At 45.0% G+C, this 22,405-nt stretch overlaps 1 pseudogene; it reads left to right on the plus strand.

Moving 5' to 3' along the window:
* The first annotated feature begins 432 nt into the window (after positions 1-432).
* Positions 433-22,405, plus strand: part of LOC134730484 (uncharacterized) — a 73,048-nt pseudogene continuing 51,075 nt past the window's right edge.

Consider the following 22,405-nt stretch of genomic DNA (forward strand, 5'->3'; position numbering starts at 1 on the left):
TGTCCCTGATTCATTGATACTTAAGCCATTAGGATGCTTTGTTGTAAGAACACTTTGATGTCCAAGGGCTGTCTTGCCATTTGCAGGACTTTTTTCTTCACAAACAGGAAGTTTTCCCTTCTCAAGGAGTACACAAAGCAAGAGGCCGGCTCCCCCAGAATGTGTGACAGTGAGTGGGAGGCAGTCCCGGCCGCCAGGATGTGCTTGTCTGGCCCCCAGACCCTGCCCCGGGGTGGGGAGGGAAGGGGCCTTGTGTAAGGAGCCTTGGAGCCAGGATTGGGCCTGCCCCTGGCGCCTGGGTCATTAGTCCCCTGCCCGGCAACCCTGCGACTCAGAACCGCCTTCCAGAGTGGACTCAGCGTGCCTTGGCATGTTTACTGCTTTTTAAGGGACATCAAAATAACACTCAAGAAAAACAAACAGCCAAGCACCATGGCTGAAGAGAAGGGCAGGGACGTCACTTGCCCTCCTTTGTTCAGGACTGCTGTGGAGACTGCCTTGGGCTTGGTTCAGGGGATAGACCAGTCCCAGGTGCAGCGGACACCATTCCCCAGGGCATCTGCAGGATCTCTCAATGATCACTCTTTTGTCAGGGACCAGCGCATACCTCACAAGGTCCAGACGGGCCTCATGACCACCAGGTAAAGGCAGGAGACAGCCAGGGCTTTGGACACTGGCAGGCTTAGGTTTGGGATCCCAGCTCTGCCACCTACCACCTCGGGTGCATGACTTCACCCACTAGAGCCTCAGTTTCCCTTTCTGCAAGCTCTAAAAGCCAGCCTGCAGAGTTGTTATGAAAAACATGCCCAGAGGTGGATCAGCTGCAGCACCAAGCCTTCCTCACTTCCGTCTACACGGACGTGGTCACCTGTTTGGCTTTCCAGCCTCTCAGCCTGCTCTCTCCTGCCCGTGGCTCTCTCTCACATGTTTTCTGGGTGGGAGTGTGGGCTCTCTCCCTCACCCAAGAGGCCAGTCAAGGGCAGGCCCATGACTTAGGCCCAGCCAGAGGAGGACTGCATGTGTGAGTTTGCGTTTCGAGCTTGTGACCTCAGCACATGAGGGCGGCAGGGGTCAGACTCAGTGCAGCAGCAGTGGCACTGGGCAGCCAATGTGTTTCTGCTGTGTATTCCTGCCTCCTCCATCCCGAGACATTCTTGGTCCCATTCACAGTCCAGTCCCAGCTCTCCAGCCTCCTGTCAACTCTGGGAGTCTCCGAAGTCCTGCCGATGGGAGTCCTTATTGCTCAGGATGGAGAAAACTTTTGTTTCTTGCAGCCAAGAACCCTGACAAATCCATATCCCTAAGCCCAGCTCACACATTCACTCTAACATCTACCCTGGTGATAATCCTTGTTCAATGCTCGCCACAGCCTCTGCTCTTCCTGCTCTCTCACTCCCTCACAACCTCCACACTTGTCCGTCACCTCCTCCCTCATGGCCTCTTTTCCTCTGCTCCCCATGTGTAGAGGACACCCACACCCTCTGGGTCTCAAGTAGAGCTGACTCTAGGGGTAAGCACACAACCCAGACATGGCCAGTTGGAGAACTGCACCCCTCTGGACAGGCTCATTGGCTCAGGAATAGGCACATGACCTAAGTTGATGCAGTAAGTCGATCTTGTATGACATTTTCTGGAACTCTTGGAGCATGAAGCACTCTTTCAGCTGGAGTTGCTAAACTAGTTGGTTATAGACCTGGAGCTGCAGGGGGCAAAGATGGACACTGCAGAGGGACAAACTGCCTGAAAAGGAAGCCAATACAGGAAAGTAGAGTCCATAGACAAAGACAGTGTCTTGATGACATTGTTTAAACCCCTGGATCCAGCCATGCCTGAAACCATCACATCCCTAGACTTGTTGAATATGTAAGCAAATCTACTTAAGCCAGGTAAAATTGGGGTTTTGTCACTTACAATGGAAAGAGTACACTGCCTTAAATCCTACAGTTGCTCACTTGAACCAGTCCTTTGCCAATATATGTAACTTCCTTGGTTCCATTCTTCTTCTACTACCCAACCTAGAAAAACCCCAGCCCTAGATGACTCCAACAATCAACCTTCCTGGCTCCAGCTCCCAGGCTGCAGAGAGCTGCTAGGGAAAACCACAGCAGATGTACTGGCTGCATTTCAACTACCTGGTCTCCAAATTCAACCCGGTCCTCGATGGTGCCCTATAATACTACGGGTCACTGGCCCCAGCCCAATGTAGCTCTCCGCACATGAAATTCTTCTTTCAAACCCCCAGACTCATCAGTTCTCTTCTGCTCTCAGCAAGTGTTCCTACCTCTTGCTTCCTTAAGAAGCATTTAAGGCCACCTTCAACTTCTGCCCTTTCTGTTCACATACTAGCCCCACAAAATTCTACCTGTAGGTACAGCTATCCTTTCCTTCTAGGCTCCTGCCTTGGAGCGAGAGGTGGACTGCCTGTTGTCCAAGGCTGAATCTTCCTCCCTTCTGTTTTGGCTTTGGGAAAAGACAGACCTGAGTTCAGCCCCAGCTCTGCCACAAAACTAGCCATGTGGTTTATGGCCACCATGACTTGGCTCCCTGTGATCAAGCTTTCCTGGGCTTTGTGGCATTGCAGAGGACAGCACCTATTCCCAGAATGGGCATTGTCACATAATCACAATGAGACTGTTCATTTTAAAAGTCACATCCTTATTATATGATTATGCAGCAATATGGTCCTGTTGTTATGGGAACATATTATTGCTGTAATCCAATTCTTATAACTGTACAAATATTTGTGTTGGAGTTCCTGGGGGAGGGGGCTGGGAATAGGGCAGTAGACAAAAAGCCTGAAAGGCACTCACACAAAGCTTCCCACCACTTGGCAGGACCCAAGACTGGACAGGCAGAAAACCACCCCTGCCATCGCCCAAAGGCATCCTTTGAAAGGGAGTTGGGAGAAGCTGAGAAGGCATGCCACCTGCATCCTCTGACCTAACATCACCCGGTGTTCCTCACTGCGACCAGCCCCCTCGGCGCACTGCCATGGACAGCATTGCACAGATGTGAGTGTGCCACGTACTCACTCTGCCACCAGTGTTCATCAACCCTCAAATGCAGCATTTCAAAGAAGGTTTCACTGTGTGATCTCCAGCAAGCTGCTTCACCTTTCTGAGTTTCGTTGCCTCATCTGCAGGATGAGAATGACGTGACCCTCTCCTCCCAGGGCAGTGGGAAGCGTGGAGGAGGGTATGGAATGTAGCCCTCCACAGGCTCCTGGTGTGCGGGCAGCACACACGGAACAGTGCCTGCTGTTGCTCATCTCATTCCCTACCCACCCCATCAGGATGTGTGGCCTCTTCCATCCCATTAACTCCTCCTCCTCAACCTATCAATCCATTCTAGTTTCTCAGCTCTGAAATTAAAATAAAACCAAAACCTCTCCTCACACCACATCCAACTCCCACCACCGTCTCCCTCTTCCTTTCTACAATCACATTTCTTGAGTATTTCTTCCCTGACAATGTCTACGCCTTTTTTTCCCGTTCATACCTCAAAGCCCACTCAAGGCCAGCAGAGATTCTCCTCAGATTTACCAAGGATGCCTAGGAAAGCCTATTCTTGTATGTACCTTAGCAGCACAAATACAGAGGAAGCTGGCAGAAGACTGAGGGATGTGTTGAAAGAAAACAGCCCCAGTAGGGCTGAGACTAAGGTGTGGTGAGTGAGGCACCCAAGGTGCAAAGTTTCAGGAGGCGCTCACTCTCAGAGTTGTGCAAGAATGAGCGCCTCCTTAAATTCTGCAGCCAAGGCACCTATTTGCCTTACCCTAGTCATAGCCCTGCTTCTCAAAATAATCCAAAGTTTAGTTTATTTCTAACACAAAAAGGATACAAAAAAGGATACCATGCGGTCACTAAAAGGAATGAAATGGATCCTTTCATACAGCTTTTATGCAGCTACTCCCTCTGGCCACTCGTTGCCATAGGAACAGAGGCCTAGGGTTACTGGAGGTTCTAACGTTTCAAGAGAAGTTGGAAATGTTAATTTTTATGTGAAAGCTTATGACTTTGGAAATTGCTAACAGAATAGATTTCAAGTGTTCTCACCACAAAAAAATGGCAAGTATGTGAGGTAATAGGTATGTTCATTAGCTTGGTTTAGCCATTCCACAGTGTATACCTATATCAAAACATGCTGTACACCATAAATATATACGACTTTTATATGTCAATTAAAATAAATAAGTAAATAAACCAAAAAACACACAAAAAAGGAAGCTCATGACTTTAAAATGTCATCAAAGTCAAATTAAAAATCGAACACTTCGTCTGCCAAATAAAACCTATCACTAGGCTAGATTCAGCTTTCATTCTGCAGATCACAGACTTCTAGGATCTGCTGGCTAAAGAGATGATGATCAGGGTCTGGGAGGTGTAGATGTGTGTTGAGGGTGGATGCAAAAAGAGGCAGAGAGTAAGGAAAGTGGTATCTCTGGTTGCTGGGAGGGCAAGGAATCAGGCCCCCCACCCACAGCAGTAGCATCCTAGGGGATGGCAGAACCGCAGAAGTGGCTATGTGGTGCTATCCTACATACTGGGGTTTCCAGTCTCAGCAAAGACTCCATCCCCATGTGGATCTGAAGAGATCATGCCGGCCGGGCAACAAGTGTCTCCTTGGCAGCCAGTGTGCACTGGGGGAGATGGATGACCAAAGGCTCTCCCTGACATAACCCAGGAGTAGGGGAGCCCCAGGGATGACTGAAGTTGAGTTTCCTGCTAGGCCATCAGAATGGGACCTTCAGATCATTTTAAAGCTGATCAAAAAAGATAATAGGAAATGGTTATTTCTTGCCCACCTGAGATTCACATTCTCTATGCTTTTAAGTGCATTTTTCTATCTTTGTCTATATTTAGCCTTTTAAGTAATTTTTTTAGAGTTGTGCCCAGGCTAAGAACTGCCATTCTTCATATCTGTCTTCCTCACCACCAGATCCTGAGAGCCTTTACCACAGCATTACCCAATAGAAATAGAATGTGACCCACAAATGCAAGCCACATACAAAATTCTAAATGTTCTAGTAGCCACATTTAAAGAGCAAAAAGAAACAAGTGAAATTAATTTTAATAACATATTTTAGTTAACCCAACAGATCTAAAGTAAATCATTTCAACAAACATTTTAAAAATTGAGACATATTCTAAACTGCTAAGTCTTCAAAATCCCTTGTGTATTTTCTATATACAACCCATTTGTCTGCAAGGGGACAGCCACATTTCATGTGCTCACTCATGTGGCCAGAGGCTGGGTGTGGCAAGAGCAGGCCAAACCCAATGTGAGTGCCCAATGAATTAATAACTTGGGGCCCTTGAAGAAGTCAATGAATCGTGCTAAGCCCCAGGATTCTCATCAGGGGATGGCACACACCTTGCAGGCTGCTCTGAGGATCCACTGGGGTCACCCCTAATCCAGCAGGGCCTGGCACACAGGTGCCAAAAGAATTTTGTAAAATAAATAAATGTTAGCTATTGTGTTGTTATATTTGTCTGAAGTCGTGATTCTTAACCTTTTTCGGGGGTGACAGGCCCTGCTGCAAATCTGATAAACACTCCTCTTAGCAAAATATATCCAAACTTAAAATATTGGATAAGATTTCATATTCACAGCCAGGTGCAATGACATGCACCTGTAGTCCCAGGTACTCAGGAGGCTGAGGTGGGAGGATCCCTTGAACCCAGGAATTCAAGACCAGCCTGGGCAACATAGCAAGACTCTATCTCAAACAAAAAAAGATTCTATTTACAGAATCTCTACAAACCGACCACAGACTTCCTGGTGTACAGACTCAAGTAAGAAATCTATGGTCTAAAAACATATCTCTATTTCCAACAAGTGACTATATGAATGATACATTTTCAAATGTATATATCCTGGGCTCAAGAGATCCTCCCATCTCAGACTCCTGAGGAACAGGGACTACAGGTGCATGTCACTGCACCTGGCTGTGAATATGAAATACGTTTTCAAATTTATATATTGTTCATACTCTTTATGCTTTATTAAAAATATTCCTGCCTTCAATTGGTGAGTTTCTCTTTTCTTTTTTGTAGAGTCATTTTTTAAATTGGAAAGCAGCCAGTCTCCTTTCCAGCTGAGTGAGGTGCGATGGTTTTTGCCAGTGAGGGAAAGATTTTGGATATGTCCATCAAAAATCCATGTTTCGCTATATACCTTGATTTTTTTTTGCAACATCTAAGTCATGTACCAGGACTGTATCACCAAATACAAATCTGATGGTCATAAATCATTTTGCCAGACTCGTTCAAATAACACATACTTATTAAGAGAAAATACAATAAATACAAACTAAAATGTGTAAAAATAAGAACAGGGAAAATACCACAAATGGTGCTTACCACTCAGACATCTGTTTATGTTTCAATGTATTTTTCCAGCATTTTTTCTATGGATACATTTTTGATAATCATTATATGTTTATCTATATTTTATAAATTTACATTTTATACTTATATTTGTATATTTACATTATTATATGTTATACTTACTTTTATATATTGATATATTTATATATTGATATATTTATATGTATTTTAAAACTTCATATATGTATTTGTGTGTGATACATGCATATTTATTTATTTACTTATTTCCTGCTTTTTAAAATCTTATTATTTCTAAGCATTTCCCTGGATTGTCTTAAACTCTCCTTAAACCTTATTTGAAGTGACTGTCATATATGCTAATAGTCTACAGAATGGAGGCACTATGCTCTCCCTAATCCTTCCCCTACTGCTAGATTTTTAGATGTTCTCAATTAGTTGCTCTTTTTTTTTTTTTTTTTTTTTTTGAGACAGAGTCTTGCTCTATCACCCAGGCTGGAGTGCAGTGGCATGACCTCAGCTCACTGCAAGCTCTGCCTCCTAGGTTCACACCATTCTCCTGCCTCAGCCTCCCGGGTAGCTGGGACTACAGGCGCCTGCCACCACGCCCAGCTAATTTTTTGTATTTTTAGTAGAGATGGGGTTTCACCATGTTAGCAAGGATGGTCTCGATCTCCTGATGTTGTGATCTGCCTGCCTCGGCCTCCTAAAGTGCTGGGATTACAAGTGTGAGCCACCGCTCCCGGCCCTCAATTAGTTGCTTTTATAAAGAGCCCTGAAATTAATATCTTTCTGTAAAAAAGCTTCCATCTCACTGGGCCGAGGGATCTGTTATGGTCTGAATATGGTCTCCAGAATTCATGTTGAAATTTAATCTCTATTGTGGTGGTATTAAGAGGTGGCACTTTTGGGAATGTGACTAAGTCATGAGGCTTCTACCATCATGAATGGATTTGAGTGGGTTGCTGCCTTAAAAAATGGGCTGGAGGGAACTTGCTTAGGCCCTTTTTGCCCTTCTGTCCCTTCCACCATGTGAAGACATGGCGTTCGTCCTCTCCAGAGGGCACAGCAGCAAGGTGTCATCTCAGAAATGGACTCCAGGTCCTCATCATACACTAAACCTGTGAGAGCCTTGATCTTGGACTTCCCAGCCTCCAGAATTGTGAAAAATAAATTTCTATTATGTATAAATTGCCCAGTTTCAGATACTTTGTTACAGTAGTGCAAGTGGACTAAGACAGGATCTGATCTAAATAAAACATTTTACATGTGTTGCCTTACTCTTTCCAATTTATACTCTTTTCCCAATTATATCTTTCCCATGAGCAACACCAGAATCAGCCAGCCTAGAGCAAACGCTTTGGATGACATCATACTCCAGGTCATCCCCAAGGCTCTCAGGCACCGGCCAGGCATCTGGGTAGCCCAGGCACCCTGGGAGCCTGTGACGAACATTTTACAAGTATTCCTGGAAGTGCAGGGAATAGAGAGCAGCACACCCGCAGCATGATATTCACCCCAAATCACCTTCTTTTCTTTCAGCAGATATGCAAAGCACTCCTGTGTGCTGCATGGCAGCAGGAACTGGTCACAAGACTGAGAGCAAAACAGACATGCTCTCCCTCTGGGAGTTTACACGCTGCTGGGGAAACAGAGGTGAAAGAAATAAACATATATTAAAAATGGAGATAGAAATAAGTGTAAATTATGACTGGTGTAATGGAGGAAAATAATAGGAGCATGCCTAATTTAACCTAAGGCCCCAATGGCCTTGTTTTGAGCAAAATCTGAAAGCGTTAAGCAAGTTGGATTGGCGAAGAGCTGGTGGAAAGGTGGTTTCAGGCAGAGGGAACTGCACGAGTTGAGTTCCCAGGGCAGAAAGAGCTCAATATGCTCTAAGAACTGAGAAGAGCTCAGATGGTGGCTTTGTCACAGAGGGAGGGCAGAGGGCTGAGATGAGACTGGAAGGGTTTGCAGGGTCTGGCCCCACAGGCCTTGTCAAGGGGTTGGGCTTTGCCCTAAGAACAAGAAGAAACTAGTGGCTAACTGGGCAATGGCATGGTTGGACTCACTTTTGCCAGACTGGATGCCGTGTGAGGAGTACATTGGTACAGACAAGGTTAGAGGCCAAGAGATTACATAAGGCCCGTAGCTATCATCCAGGCAAGAAATGACAGTGACTCAGAGGGACAGTGACCTTGAGACAAGAGATACAATCCACAAGGGTTGGGATTGATTAGATGTAGGTGACGAGTGTGAGTGAGGAGTCAGCCATGACTCCCAGGACCCTGGCATGTAGGCCCTGCTCCCTGAACTGTGGGTGGAAGGCAGGCACAATAGAGAGAAGAATAAGGGTCCTTACTGGGTCCCTACTCAAGGGTTTCCACTGAGTTTGCCCTTGAGACAAGGGAAAGCTGCTGTTAAAGATGCAAGTCTAAGGAAATAACTCAATTCCAGTTTTTCAAAAAGTATGTTGTACCAATGACCCAATGCTCTTGGTTCAATGAATAAATAAGTTTGGAAATGCTGTAGACCATATATCTCCCAATTAGAGCTTCACAATCCAATGGGGCACATACAGCTTTCCTCGCAGGAAAAAAACCTGCTTAACTTTGTTTATTATATATTATTTGATCTGTGCTTCATATATTATTCATATATTATTTGATCAAGCTGCTTCATATATTATTTGATCAAGGAGTCATGTGTGTCTACAGCACCTATTAAAATTCCCTGGCACTGAAATTCTGTAGAAAACCATTTAGGAAAAGTTGATCTAACTGTATAATTATTAGTAAAACATATACACACACACGTACACACACACACACACACACCACAAACAAAAATAAAAAACCACCTTCATGGTCTCCTAACCAGGGCAGACCCACAATGAAACACAGCTGAGAAGCAGTTTGTGATAGTTATACCCACTTTTATTTACATGCAAATTAAAGAGTGGTTTATGCAGAAATTTCTAGGAAAAGGGTGTTAATTTCCGATTCATGGGGTGGTTGCTATAGAAAGGGATGGTAACTCCCCAGTGTTGCCATGGCAATGGTAAACTGACATGGCCCACTGGTGGGCATGTCTTATGGAAAGCTGTTTCCGCCCTGCCCCCGTTCTAGCTGGTCATCAATTTGGTCTGTTGTCTGAGGACACCTTCGTTGCCGAGTCCCGCCTCCTACCTCACTGGCCTTGGAGTAGGACTTTGACAACTGAATGGGTAGTTTGCAAAGAGAAGGGAGACGGAGAGGACAGCATAAAGGTATTTGGGAGGAAAAGTCCATGTCCTTAGGCTTGTTATAGCAGCTGCTTCCTTTGTAAAAGGAAAGACCCAGGGACACTGTGAGACCCTGCTTGCTCTCCCTGCCTCCACTGTGAGACTCTCCAGTCCTCTCTGCCACCTGCAGCCCAGATCATCTTTCAAGGGGAAACCTGGTCATATCACCTATCTCCTGAGAAGTCTTCGATGGCTTCCCAGAGCTTTAAGATAAGGATTGAAATCTTCCAAATGGCCTGTGTGGCCCTGCCTGGCCCACCCTCAGCCTGCCTCTCATTTCCTTCAACCTCTTACTGCTCTGAGCTCCCCCATCCTGCTACCTTAATCTCCATCATCGAACCTGCCATTCTGCCTCCATGTCAAGCCCTTTGCTCATGCTGTTCCACCTGGAATGCCTGCCTTCTTAGGCCATGCCCACACTCCTTAGTTGAGTGCACTCCTTCCTTCTGAGCTTAGTTCCCATGTCACTCATCAGGGAAGCTGTCCCTGACCCTTCAGATGATATCAGCTCTCCTCATAGGCTTGTGAGCTTTTCCGTCATAGCACTTATCATAGGATGTCACTCCACATTTGCTTCTCTGATCCTTTGATTGAAGCCTGTCTCTTCCACTTGTTCCAGAAGGTCAGAGACCATTTTTATTTGTTTGCTGCACAGTAACTGGTATATAATAAGTGCTCAGTAAAAATGTGTAGTATACATTAGTAAACAGAAGTGGAATATAAGGGACTGTCACAGGTGAGGGGCTTAGGGACAAAAAAATCGGAAGAGGATAAACGATATTGTTCAAGCAGCGAAGCAGAATCACTAGCAGATACACATTAAGAAATATATGGCAAGGAATTGGCTTACACAGCTTGGGGGCTGGCCAGGGAAGTCAGAAATTCACAGAGCAAGCCCTCAAGAGGGGCAGCCTGGAACTCTCGGCTACAAGCCAAAGCTGTCGCCCACTGGCAGAATTTCTTCTTCAAGGAAACCTGTTTTCCTCTTAAGGCCTTTTAACTAGTTGAATCAGACCCACCCAGATTATCTAGGATAGTCTCCCTTACTTAAAGTCGAATATGGACATTAATCACATCTATAAAATACTTTCACAGCAACACCTAGATAACACATTGATTGAATAACTGGAGGCTGTAGCCTAGCCACATTGACATATCCCAACACCATCACAGACATCAAACAAAGTCTAAAGTCTTTGCTTCAAAACTGGGAGGCAACAGAGAGAATGCAAATTACATTTAGCTTCAGAATCAGGGTGACCGTTCACCTTCTGTAACTTCTAGCTAAGTGAGCCCAGTGTGGCAGAAACTGGCTGGCTCTTCAGCAAAATTGTCTCCTTTTCTTCCTGGGCACACAGCAAGGCTACCTTTCCCAGCATCCCTTGCAGTTAGATTTGGCCATGCAACTGAGTTCTAGCCAATGACACATGAGAAAGGGGTGTGCCAGTTTCAGATTGGTTCATGAAACCTCCCTACCCTTCCCTGTGCTCTTTCCCCCTTCTGTCTGGCTGAATGGAGATGACCCCAGGGCAAATTTGGAATTTCCATGTTGAAGATGGAAGCACCTCCATTATCCTGAGTCCCAGATGGTGGAAAAGAAAAGGCTACCCTACTCACTTGTTACTGTAAAGTGAGCAAGAAATAAACATCATAGTATTTAAGACCCTATTATCTTTGGTATTGGGTCTACTTGTTACAGCAGCTAGTGTTATACTAACTAATACACTTAAGCAAGTTACTACATCTTTCTGAGCCTCGCTTTTCTCATCTTAACCTAGGATAGAAGCATGTTCTTACAAAAATGCGTATGTATTGGTTAGGGTCTCTTTTACAGCAACGGAACTCATGTTAGACAATGTAGAGATCCATTTATGTCTCACATGAGAATTCAGGCATAAGCAATTCTGGGCTGTTATGGTGGCTCCATGCTGCCACGATCCTAGATTCCTTCCCTCTTGTTTGTTCTGCTATCTCTAAGGCATTGCTCTGTCCATGTGCCCCAAGGTAGCTTGCTGTCATGTTTGCATTCCAGCCTGCATATAGAAGGAAAGGGGCATGCTCTTTCCTTTTAAAGGCATGATATTGAAATTGCATGTATCTCTTCTCCTCACATCTCATTAGCAGAACATGGTTCTACCTGGGAAGAAGGAAGAGGGTAAGATATTCTGCCTTTATTCTGGACAACAATGTGCTGAGGTTAAAATCAGGGGTTCTACACCCAAGAAGGGAGAATGGATACTGGAAAATATCTTGCAGTCTCTGCACAGATGTAAAGCCTTTAGCACAAGGCCTGACCAGCAGAAATGGCTGGATAGATAGATGGCATTGATAATTACCCCACCAACCACTCCCTTGACTCCTCAGTTTTCTGGGCCACCTTCTGCTTCCTTCTCACCCCTAATCACTCAGACACTGTAACCCCTCCAGTGTGCATTGAGACAAGATTGTTAACAGGCTTTCATTCAACAAGCCACAAGACACCAAGCTGGACAGAAACCTGCCCCACCCCTCATGCAGATGCTTGATGGGCTCAGCCTATGGACTGGCCTGGGTGACTTGGACACGTCCTCAGTACTTGTTTCTCTGAGCCCAGATGTCAGCCACATGAAGCCTAATGGTCTGCAGCTGGTCCTTGGGCATCCTTGGACTCCCAGAGGCCCAGGCCGAGGAATGATAATAATTATAATCATAATTGCTACTGTTTAGTGTTTGCCAGCAGCTTGGGTGTCAAAGAGGGTGCACATGCTTGCTCATTTGCACATACAGACTCAGAGTGAGGAAGTGTGTTCTCCACTTTAGAAGTGAGACAGCTGAGGCTGCAATAAGTGGACTTGCCTAAGCCCACATAGCAAGTAAGTGGTAGAGGCAGGATTGGAACCCAGGCTTTTCATACCACCCATCCCTGATCCCTAAAACATCAATAGCAGAGGGCCTGAAGCAACTCATAGGAGGTTTCATTCATGTCTTCCCCAGCATCCCTCCCCTTTTCCTCTTGTATGTGCAACGGGAGGATCCAGCACTCTCCCACCCCCAGCCCATGTGGTTTGGATGAGGCTCCATGCCAACCCAGGAAAGCATGGCCCAGGCCTAATCTAGTTAGTGCAATACACCCCCTGGCCACACTAATGGGTGCAGGAGTTGGCTTGTGGCCCAACTAAGAGGGCTGTGGCTTGGAAGGTGACACTGAATAAGAGAGTGTGTGAAGATGGGCCTCAGGCCACCAATCTGTGAGGCCTGAAGAAGGAAGGCAGTGAGCATTGACTTAGGAAGGGACAGGGAGAACATCTTGGATTCTCCGATCCTGTTTAGCTCCTGCTTGAGCTGGAATTACCTGGGCTATGCAGGGACATGAGCCCAGAGCTGCACATCTAGGAAAGGGCCAAGGTGGTATCTAAAGGAGGTCTGGGGCACCTGTTCACAGACAGAAGGAAAGGTAGACAGTAGCCACACTACAGCCTGAAAGGGATGGATGCTGCTTTATCCTGCAGCTCGCCATCCACCTACCCTGCTGTTTTACCTTTTCTCATCCTCTCCTGGAATCCCCAAGGCAGTCCCAAGGCTTATCCATGTACAGCCAATGGGGCCTTGAGCAAATGACTAGAAATTCCTTTATATGTTCAGAGTAGGCAAAGTAAGAACAAAAAGACATCACCTCTCTTATACTGTTTTGGAACTGCTGACTGCCCTCACCACATTGTCCTTATGTATTCGCCCATGGAATGCTGGAGGTGCCATCCTCAGCTGCTGGGAGTGCCGGGAGGTTTCCTGATGGTGCTCGATAACACTGCAGAGTTTCCGGTGTCTCAGGGCTTACTGTTTACTATGCATCAGGTGCTCTCCCAGGTGCTAGACAGTCAAGGGTAAGCAAATGCAGAAACCATGTCTGCCCTCGAGGGGCTCACAGTCTAGTGCCCCATGGAAACCACCAGACTTCCCTTCATGAAGGAGTTCAGGAATTACCAGTAGAAAACTATATCCTGCAGCAGACCTAGATCTGTGTTTTTGCATCCAGGCTTGGCAATGGAAGTCTTCAGCTTTAGCTAGTTATGGGCTGATTTGGTGCCTAGCAGGTGTGTGCTTGAGTGTTTGGCATGAGGGAAAATAACAAGAAACCTGACTTTTTAATAAACTGAACTTTTAAAAATACCTGCAACTGGGTGCATCATTTGGGGTCTCAGGAGGAAACAGATGGCACAGTCCAAAGGGGTGTCAGCAGAGAATTGAATAAAGGGACTGATTTTTAGGGGTGTGGAAGCCAACGAGGAATTGTGAAGCCCCCAGGAAAGTAGTAGTGGGAAGTTGCTACTGCTGGTAGAAAGAAGAGACAAGGGAAGAAAGGAGAGGATGCAGAACCCAGAAAGAACCCAGTTGTGGTTTTCCTGAGGATCTACACACATGTGACTATGGCCATTATTGATGCACCTCCCAGTTCTGTCTAAAGCTCAGCCTTTTCTCCAGAGCGTCATCCCCTCCAAAGTCTGATGAATATCTCCATCTGGGTTTCCCACAGGACATGCAAATACAACAGGTGCAAATCAGAACTCGGAGCTGGATTACTACACAGGCAGATGAAGCAAGTGTCCACCAAAGCAGGGGGAACAAGAAGAAGAAGAATGGAAAGTATTTAAGTATATTGTTATTTCATAAAAAAGTATTAAAGTGTGCAAGTGTTTACATTAGTGACAGAATGACTACAGAGCTATAAGGAAAAAAGTAAACTTTGCATGCATAAAATATAATTCACGCCATGCATAAAATATAACTCTTATAAAAGTTAAAAGATTCTAATTTCTAGAAGAAAATATAGGAGAAAATTTTTATATATTTTGGATAAGCAAAGATCTCTTAGATGAGGAAAAAAACCATGAGCCATAAGAAAAAAATTATAAATGGACTTTATCAAAATTTCAATTTCTTCTTCTTCAAAAGACAACATTAAGAAAATTAAAAGGTAAATCACAGACTCGGAGAAGTTATTCTCAAAACAATTACCTGACAAAGGACTTGCATCCAGAATTTAAAAGAACTTCTATAACTCGGTAATAAGAAGACAAATAATCGAATTTGTTTTAAATGGGCAAAGACTTTGCCTCTGAAAAAAGGTTATATGAATCTCTAATAAGCACATATAAAGATGTTCGACATTGTTGGTCATCAGGGAAATACAAATTTAAACCACAGTGAAATACTACCTCATATCCACTGAAAAAGGCTAAAAAAATTTTGTTAAAGGTCTGACTACACTAAGTGTTGGTAAGGACAAAGAGCAAATGAATTGCTCATGTGCCACTGATAGTAAAGGAGAATGGTACAATCACCTTGGAAAGCAATTTGGCAGTTTCTTTTAAAACTAAGCATATACTTTATGATCAAGCCATTCCATTCCTAGGTATTTACTGAGAGAAATGAAAATATATGTTCTCAAAGGGCTTGCACACAAATATTCATAAGTCTTTTCATAAAAGGCAAAAACTGAAGACAACCCAAATAGCCACCGACAGATGAAGGGATAAACCAACGGTGGTATAGTCATACAACAGAGTAATAAACACACTACTGATATTCACAGCAACGTGATGAATCCCAGAAGTAGGAGGCTGAGTAAAAGAAGTCAGACACAAAAGGATATTTTCAGAGTAACTGCACTGATTTGAAGTTCTAAAACAGGTAAAACTAATGCATAGTGATAGAAGTCCGATCAGTAGGGGATGTAGGTATTGTGTGGGAAGGCTCAGGAAGGAAATTTCTGTTATGATAGAAATATTCTATATTTTGACTGGGGTGGTGGTTACACAAAAGGTGTACACATTTTTCAAACTCACTGAAACGTGCCTGAAACATGCATGTATTTTATGTAAGTCATTGCTAAATAAAGCCTGTTTTTATAAAAGCATTGAAGTCATTATCATAGGAAAAATAAGAATACTGTAGGACTTTTTGGTAAGAGCGACTTTCTGAGAGTGCACCATCATCTTTCCAGTGACCAGGGTCCCACAGTCCCAATCCAGTTCTACCTAAAGTTGCCATCCTCTCCTCACTCCCCTAAACATTTCTTGGCCCTCGTTGGCTCTGGCGTGGAATCGATGTCTATGCTGGAACACGGATGTATCCCGACAATTCCTTCTTTTCCCCCCTCATGTCCTGTCCATCACCAAGTCCTCTTGGTTCCCCCTTCACATTGCCTTCTCCGCAGCCCCACCCAGACAGGAATCAGGCTCCTCCACACCCCTCCCCCACCTCCTGTTTGCCTTGCTCTTCACAGTCCACAGCTGCTTCTCGTTCGTCAGAAGAGACATTTCGATATTCTAGTGCCTACCCATTCTTCTCTTCTCCTTTAGGAAAATAACCTGATTTTGATAGGATTGGCAATGGGCCCAACTGAGAAATTACATTTCCAAGCCCTTTCAGATCCAAGTCTGAAACTTTTGCCCAAAGGCATAGAGATGGGAGCCACTGGTGGGGAGAAGAGCTTCTAGAAAAGCACAGTTACAAAGAGGTTGACTCAGCTGTGCGGTCTTTTGGCCCTTCTCCATCCCCATTCCTCTTTCTTCCTGACTGGAATGCTAATGTGATGGCTGGAGCAGCAGTGACCAGGAAGGGACCATAAGGAGATGCTGAGGATGGAAACAGGTACTAAGGATGGCTGCAGCTGAGAGATTTAAAAAAAAAAAAAAAGAGTCTGGGATGTTAACAACATTGAGGAGATCAGTTAACTGTCAGTTGCCTACTTTGGGTTCTTTTACAAGAGAGAAAAATGAATCTCTACCTGCTTAAGCCAGAGTTATCTGCACCTCTTTTATACTGAGCTGAAAGTCATTCCTACCTGTTGTAGTAACCTCACTGTCCTCTGGATGAAGTCTTGCCTTCCATGGCATGGCTTACAAGTTCTTCATGCCCTGGTCCTCTGGGTTTCTATGGACGAACTTCAGTAGGTTCACGAAATTAGATGCAAAATTGTTTGAGCATGTGTGCATTTTCCCCTAGAAAGAGGACCAACAGTTTTCATCAGATTCCCAAAGGGACCTGTCGCCCTCTCCCCAAGGTTTTTTCAACCTTACATGACAATGCCACTTGGTAGGCCTAATTGACCCCTTTTACACTTGAGGAAACAGATTCTGATCACTTCAGCACCTTGTAAAATGCTGGATTCTTTCTTTCTTTCTTTCTTTTTTGAGATGGAGGCTGGAGTACAGTGGCGCAATCTCGGCTCACAGTAACCTCTGCCTCCCGGGTTCAAGCAATTCTCTTCCTCAGCCTCCTGAGTAACCGGGATTACAGGTGCCTGCCACCACGCCTGGCTAATTTTTTGTATTTTTAGCAGAGACGGGGTTTCACCATCTTGGCTAGGCTGGTCTTGAACGCCTTACCTCGTGATCCACCCGCCTCGGCCTCCCAAAGTGCTAGGATTACAGGCATGAGCCACTGCGCCTGGCCTGGATTCTTGAGAAGTGAAGGGAGGAGGAATAATGGATGAGTCTGGAGAAAAAGGTGCCAGGAAAGAAGTGGACTATTCCTTGTGTTTGAAGCCAGGGCAGAGGGTCTGCATTTGCACTCTGGGCTGGGGCTTTCTGAGGCCTGCTGGGTGTCCCGCCTCTCAGCTAGTGTGGCTTTGAAGACCAAGGGCACTCTTTTTGGCATGTTACCTGCCTTCAGTTCTGCTTGACTAATGTCTCCAGCTGATTTCTCAGTAATTGAGAGGCTCTGGCTTTTGAAGTCATCTCGTCAGCCTGGTTTATTGCTGCTCTGTTCAATTGGTGGTTTACCCTGGATTGGTGCACAGCCCCCATATTTCCAGAGCATGTGCTTGGAACCCTGTCCAGTGGCCACGGGGATTGGGGGATAAGAGGCCCAGTGGATTTTCTTAAACCCCTGTCTTCGCTCAGTTCCCGAAGAAGGTCAATGCAACTTCTGAAAAGTTACAATGTTTGCTGAGCTCCTGGTTGGCTGAGCCCACGTCAAGCCTCACAGACTCTCGTTGAGAGCACCTTCTCGGACTCTCAGATGTTATGAAGGATTTTGTGTAGTGGATATTTTTCTTCCTATGTTTAGCTGCCCAGCATCTGAGCCTCCTTCCTGTGTTTGGGGCACTCCGATTTCATGATTCTTAGTGAAAGACAGGGGGGTCCACCTCCCTCTACTGAAGCTAGAAAGGCCAGACTCTCACTTTCTCCACCTCCCTCACAGGGTACATAGCCAGGGCACCACCAGCCATCTCTCCATATTATCAGGGGGGAACTGGTGACACCAAGAAGAGGGACAATGGAGAGACTGCCTTGGTAGGAGCAACCAGCACAGTGTGGGACAGTAGGAAGGTACTGTGACATCTATAGAGGGGTGGCTCTGGCGGTAGCCACATCCTTGCAGGGCAGGTTCTGTGCTTGATGGTGGCCAAGGTTCTGGGAGACTTTCATGCCAGCCTGGCTCTCTCCTTCATTTTGTAGGTCAGGTAACTGAGGTGCCTACAATAGAAGTGACCCACATACCACAGACAGGCAGCAGTTTAGGACTATCATCCACGTCTCCTGAGCCACAGTCAAATGTATACACTCTTCTCTGACCTAATTCCCTCCTTAAACTTTGAAGTCAGCTAGGAAATACCCTAAAGCCACATAATAATAGAGATCCTCAATTCCATTCCATGAGGCTATCTCATTCCACAAAACAGGCATTTATGTAGCACTCATTATATACTGGGAGAATGTATCAGCTATTGTTCTTAATGAGACTATCTCATTCCACCAAACAGGCATTTATTTAGCACTTACTGCATACCCCATAACTGCAGACACTGGGAGAGTATATCAGCTATTGTTCTTACAACAAATCATCCTTACACTCAATGGCTTAAAACAATAAGTATATATTTTTACTCTTGTGTTCTGCTGGTCTTGGCTCATTCACGCCTCTGCAGTCAGCTGTGTGCCATCCAGGTGGCTCTGCTGATCCTGGCTGGGGTGGCTCACACACTTGGGGGTTGGTTGGCTATAGGATGGTCTGCAATCACCAAAATCTAGAGGAGGAAAATCCTACATTCCAGGAAGATGTCAAGGCTTCAAGAAAATAATGTTGAGGGCTGCTGGGCTCTCCCACGGCATGCTCTTCCTCCTGACACCGCCCTTCGCTGGCCCTCCACCTCCCCCACAGCTGCGAGTCTCTCCACGCCAGAAGGTGAAGCTTACTTGTCCCTTGATGGTTCCAGAGATTGGGTGCTCGGTTTAAGTCATTTATCTCCTCAAGGTTTTTTCTTTTGGGTTTCCCAGCAGCCGAAGTAGGGGTGGGGGAGCATCAGTTGCCTAATATTTATTGTAAAGAGAAAATAACTCCCAGCAAAGCTTCTCTTTAACACTTATTTCTGAAATAAAAATTCATGCAGAGCTTCATCTGGGTACCCTAAATCACATAGAGGACCAAGTCTCCACAATAGCCCTACAAGAACGGAATACAGGATATGCGGAGCTATTTCTTGGGCTGCCTCTGAATGAAGGCTAAGGGGTAAAGATCGACCAACACAAGGCCAGAGTGCAATCCAATATGATGCAGCAGTCACATCCGACTCTGTGTGGCTCTGTAAAGAGACAGAAGCCCCTGGTACAGAAAAGCAGGTGGCACTCTGCATAAGGAAGAGAAAGCCTGGCCTTTGGAGGCTCAATCTGCCAGACACTGTGCTAGATACCATGCATCCGGAATCTCCTTTACTCTCCATGACAGCTTCCTGTAGCAAGCATTTCCTCTTTTACACCAAAGAAAACAGACCAAGAGAAGCTGAGTGACTTGTCCAAGGTCCCATGCTAGCAAGTAAGCAGCCAAAGCCCGTCAGATTCATATCACTTTTTTACCCCTGGGCCACAGAGCAAAGCATTCATCTCCTCAGGGACCCCAACTGTTAGATTAAACAGAGAGCTGTGTGGATCAGAAGAATGAAAATGCAAAGCTCCTATAATTCATAGCAATACCTGGATTTGAAAGTCTCTGCCTACTTTTTCAGATTTCAACTTAGAGAAAATGTTAACGTAGTTGCCAGCTCTTTCTCTTCTATAATCACTTTTACAATGGTAATAATTATGGACACATTTTATTTGTTTGTTTATGACATGCTTCTTCCATTAAGAATTTGGGGTGGTATAAAACAAAAACATGTGATGTGTGTGATACACAGAAGAACCAAAGAAAAGGAAAATGAACCAATCACAAGGTAGTGTGAATAACTTGAAATTGACCTTCTAATCTGGTTCTGAGCTTCCAGCCAGCCAGATCAAAAAGGAATACAAGATTAGTTCTTTGTGTTTATTTGTTTTTTGTTTTGTTTGGTGTTTTCAGACAGAGACTCTCTCTGTTCCGCAGGCTGGAGTGCAGTAGCATCATCTCATCCCACTGCAACCTCTACCTCCTGGATTCAAGCCATTCTCCCATCTCAGCCCCCCAAGTAGCTGGGACTACAGGTGTGCACCATCATGCTTGGCTAATTTTGGTGTTTTGTTTTTTTGTTTTTTTTTTTTTGGTAGAGACAGGGTTTCTCCATGTTGCCTAGGCTGGTCTTGAACTCCTGAGCTCATGCCATCCACCTGCCTCAGCCTCCCAAAGTGCTGGGATTACAGGCATAAGCCACCACACCCAGCCTCAGGAATGTAAGATTAGTTATTCACATATTTTCAGAAGAGGAGAAGAGTATATCCTTCTCTCAGGTTTCTCCTAATACTGAATTCTGAAAGAAGTTTACTTATGAAAGCACCACTGAGTGATACATGTAACAATATCTTCAGTGATATTTTTATAATAAATACATTCTGGAATTCCATATGACTGTCCATGTATGGCATTAAAGCTCAACTCAGAAAATTAAATTCTGAGACAGAAATTCTGATGGGTATTATAGGAAACTGATAGAAATGAGTTCTTTTATATACTGTCAGAAGGCAACATCTAATTCCCTGTTTTGGTATTCAGGCACAGTATTGTTTTTCTTGTTAGATTAAATGCTCAAAATCATCGTCTCATTCCCTTATCACATAGGACCATTTCAGCTTTTAAGCTGCAATTAATAGAAAACCCAACTCAAAGTGCTTTATCCAAAATAGAATTTTTTATTCCTGTTATTAAAAAGTCTTCAGGCACGGCTGGATCCAAGGGCTCAAGTAAACTCAGATAAGCTTGGTTTCGACAATTAGCATGAGATGGGCTTCGTTCTCAGGATTCTTATGGTTTCAGAATGGTTCTTGCAGCTTTGAACCTTCTATATGATCTGCTTCAGACCCGAGGGAGAGATTCTGATCCTGCCTCAGCAACCTCGGGAGGAAAGAATCTATCCTCTTCTCATTGTCTCAGGTTTTGTCATGGTGAGAGGAAGTAACACCTGCCTGGCTTAAGTCTCAATCTCTTAACCTGACCACACACCTTGAGAGATACCAGAAGAAGAGAAATGGACAATGAGGAGGTGTACAGCATGGCTCACAGCATGCACTTTCTGCATTCATGAGTCTACCTGCAAGCACAGAGGGTTTGATCTACAAAATTAGATCATTTTCAAAGGCCTGAGAGATGATTGATGCTTTCCAGAATTTGATTCTTTTTTTGGGGTGGGGGCGGGAGGGGGGGTGGACAGAGTCTTGCTCTGTCGCTGTCGCCCAGGCTGGAGTGCAGTGGCACAATCTCGGCTCACTGCAACCTCCGCCTACTGGGTTTAAGCAATTCTCCTGCCTCAGCCTCCTGAGTACCTGGGATTACAGGCGTGCGCCACCACGCCAGGCTAATTTTTGTATTTTTAGTAGAGATGGGGTTTCACCATGTTGGTCAGGCTGGTCTCCAACTCCTGACCTCGTGAGCCTCGGCCTCCCAAAGTTCTGGGCTTACAGGCATGAGCCACTGCGCCCGTACTCCAGAATTTGATTCTTGTACTTATAATGACCATTCAAATTTATAATCCTTAAATTATTGATAATTAGAGAATCACCTACTCCATTTTCTAGATGAGAATATTGAGGCTGAGAGAGGGTGCCTTGACTATGCAGGCCCTGTTCATTTAAACTGTCACCCTCACCATACAGTAATGATGATCTCTCATATCTCCTATTTTATTGGTTCTAAGATATACATTTTTTCACATTAGTGTTTCTGAAATTAGGCTGTGCGATGGTTATTAACTCATTTATGCTGGAGGTTGCAAAATTTTTTGTGTGAAAAATCAGACCTTGGCAATGACCTTGAGCAGTAGGGTATAAATAACTCCCACAAGCTTAGCGTTCCACTAATAGAACACTAGGCATAAAAGGGTTGTTGTCCAAAAACTACGGCAATTCTCTTTGCTTGCGGCGCAACGGAGCATTACACTTCCACAGTCACGTATCCTTTTGAAGTGAAACATGCCCTGTGACTTGCTTTGCCAACAGTGTGCTTTCCGAGTGGAAGCCATGGAAAGCCGGTGCTGTTTGCCATGTCCTTGTGCCCCTGGAAATGATCCTGGGAGCTTACGACGAACTGGAGCCTCCACTAGTCTGAGTTTCTGTCATGGGCTGAGTTACGTCCTTCGAAATTTCTGTATTGAAGGTCTAACCCCTATACCTTGGGATGTGACTGTATTTGGAGAGCAGGTCTTTAAAGAGGTAGTTAAGTTCGAATGAGGTCACTGGAATGGGTCCTAATCCAATATGACGGTGTCCTTATGAGAAGAAAAGACAAGGACTCAGGAGGGCACAGACAGAAGATACAGGGAGAGAGGCCTCAGAAGACACCAATGCTGCCGAAGCCTTGATGCCAGACTTCCAGCCTCCAGAAATGTGAC

This window comes from Pan paniscus, chromosome 4 (genome assembly GCF_029289425.2).
Source record: "Pan paniscus chromosome 4, NHGRI_mPanPan1-v2.0_pri, whole genome shotgun sequence".
NCBI classification, from domain to species: domain Eukaryota; kingdom Metazoa; phylum Chordata; class Mammalia; order Primates; family Hominidae; genus Pan; species Pan paniscus.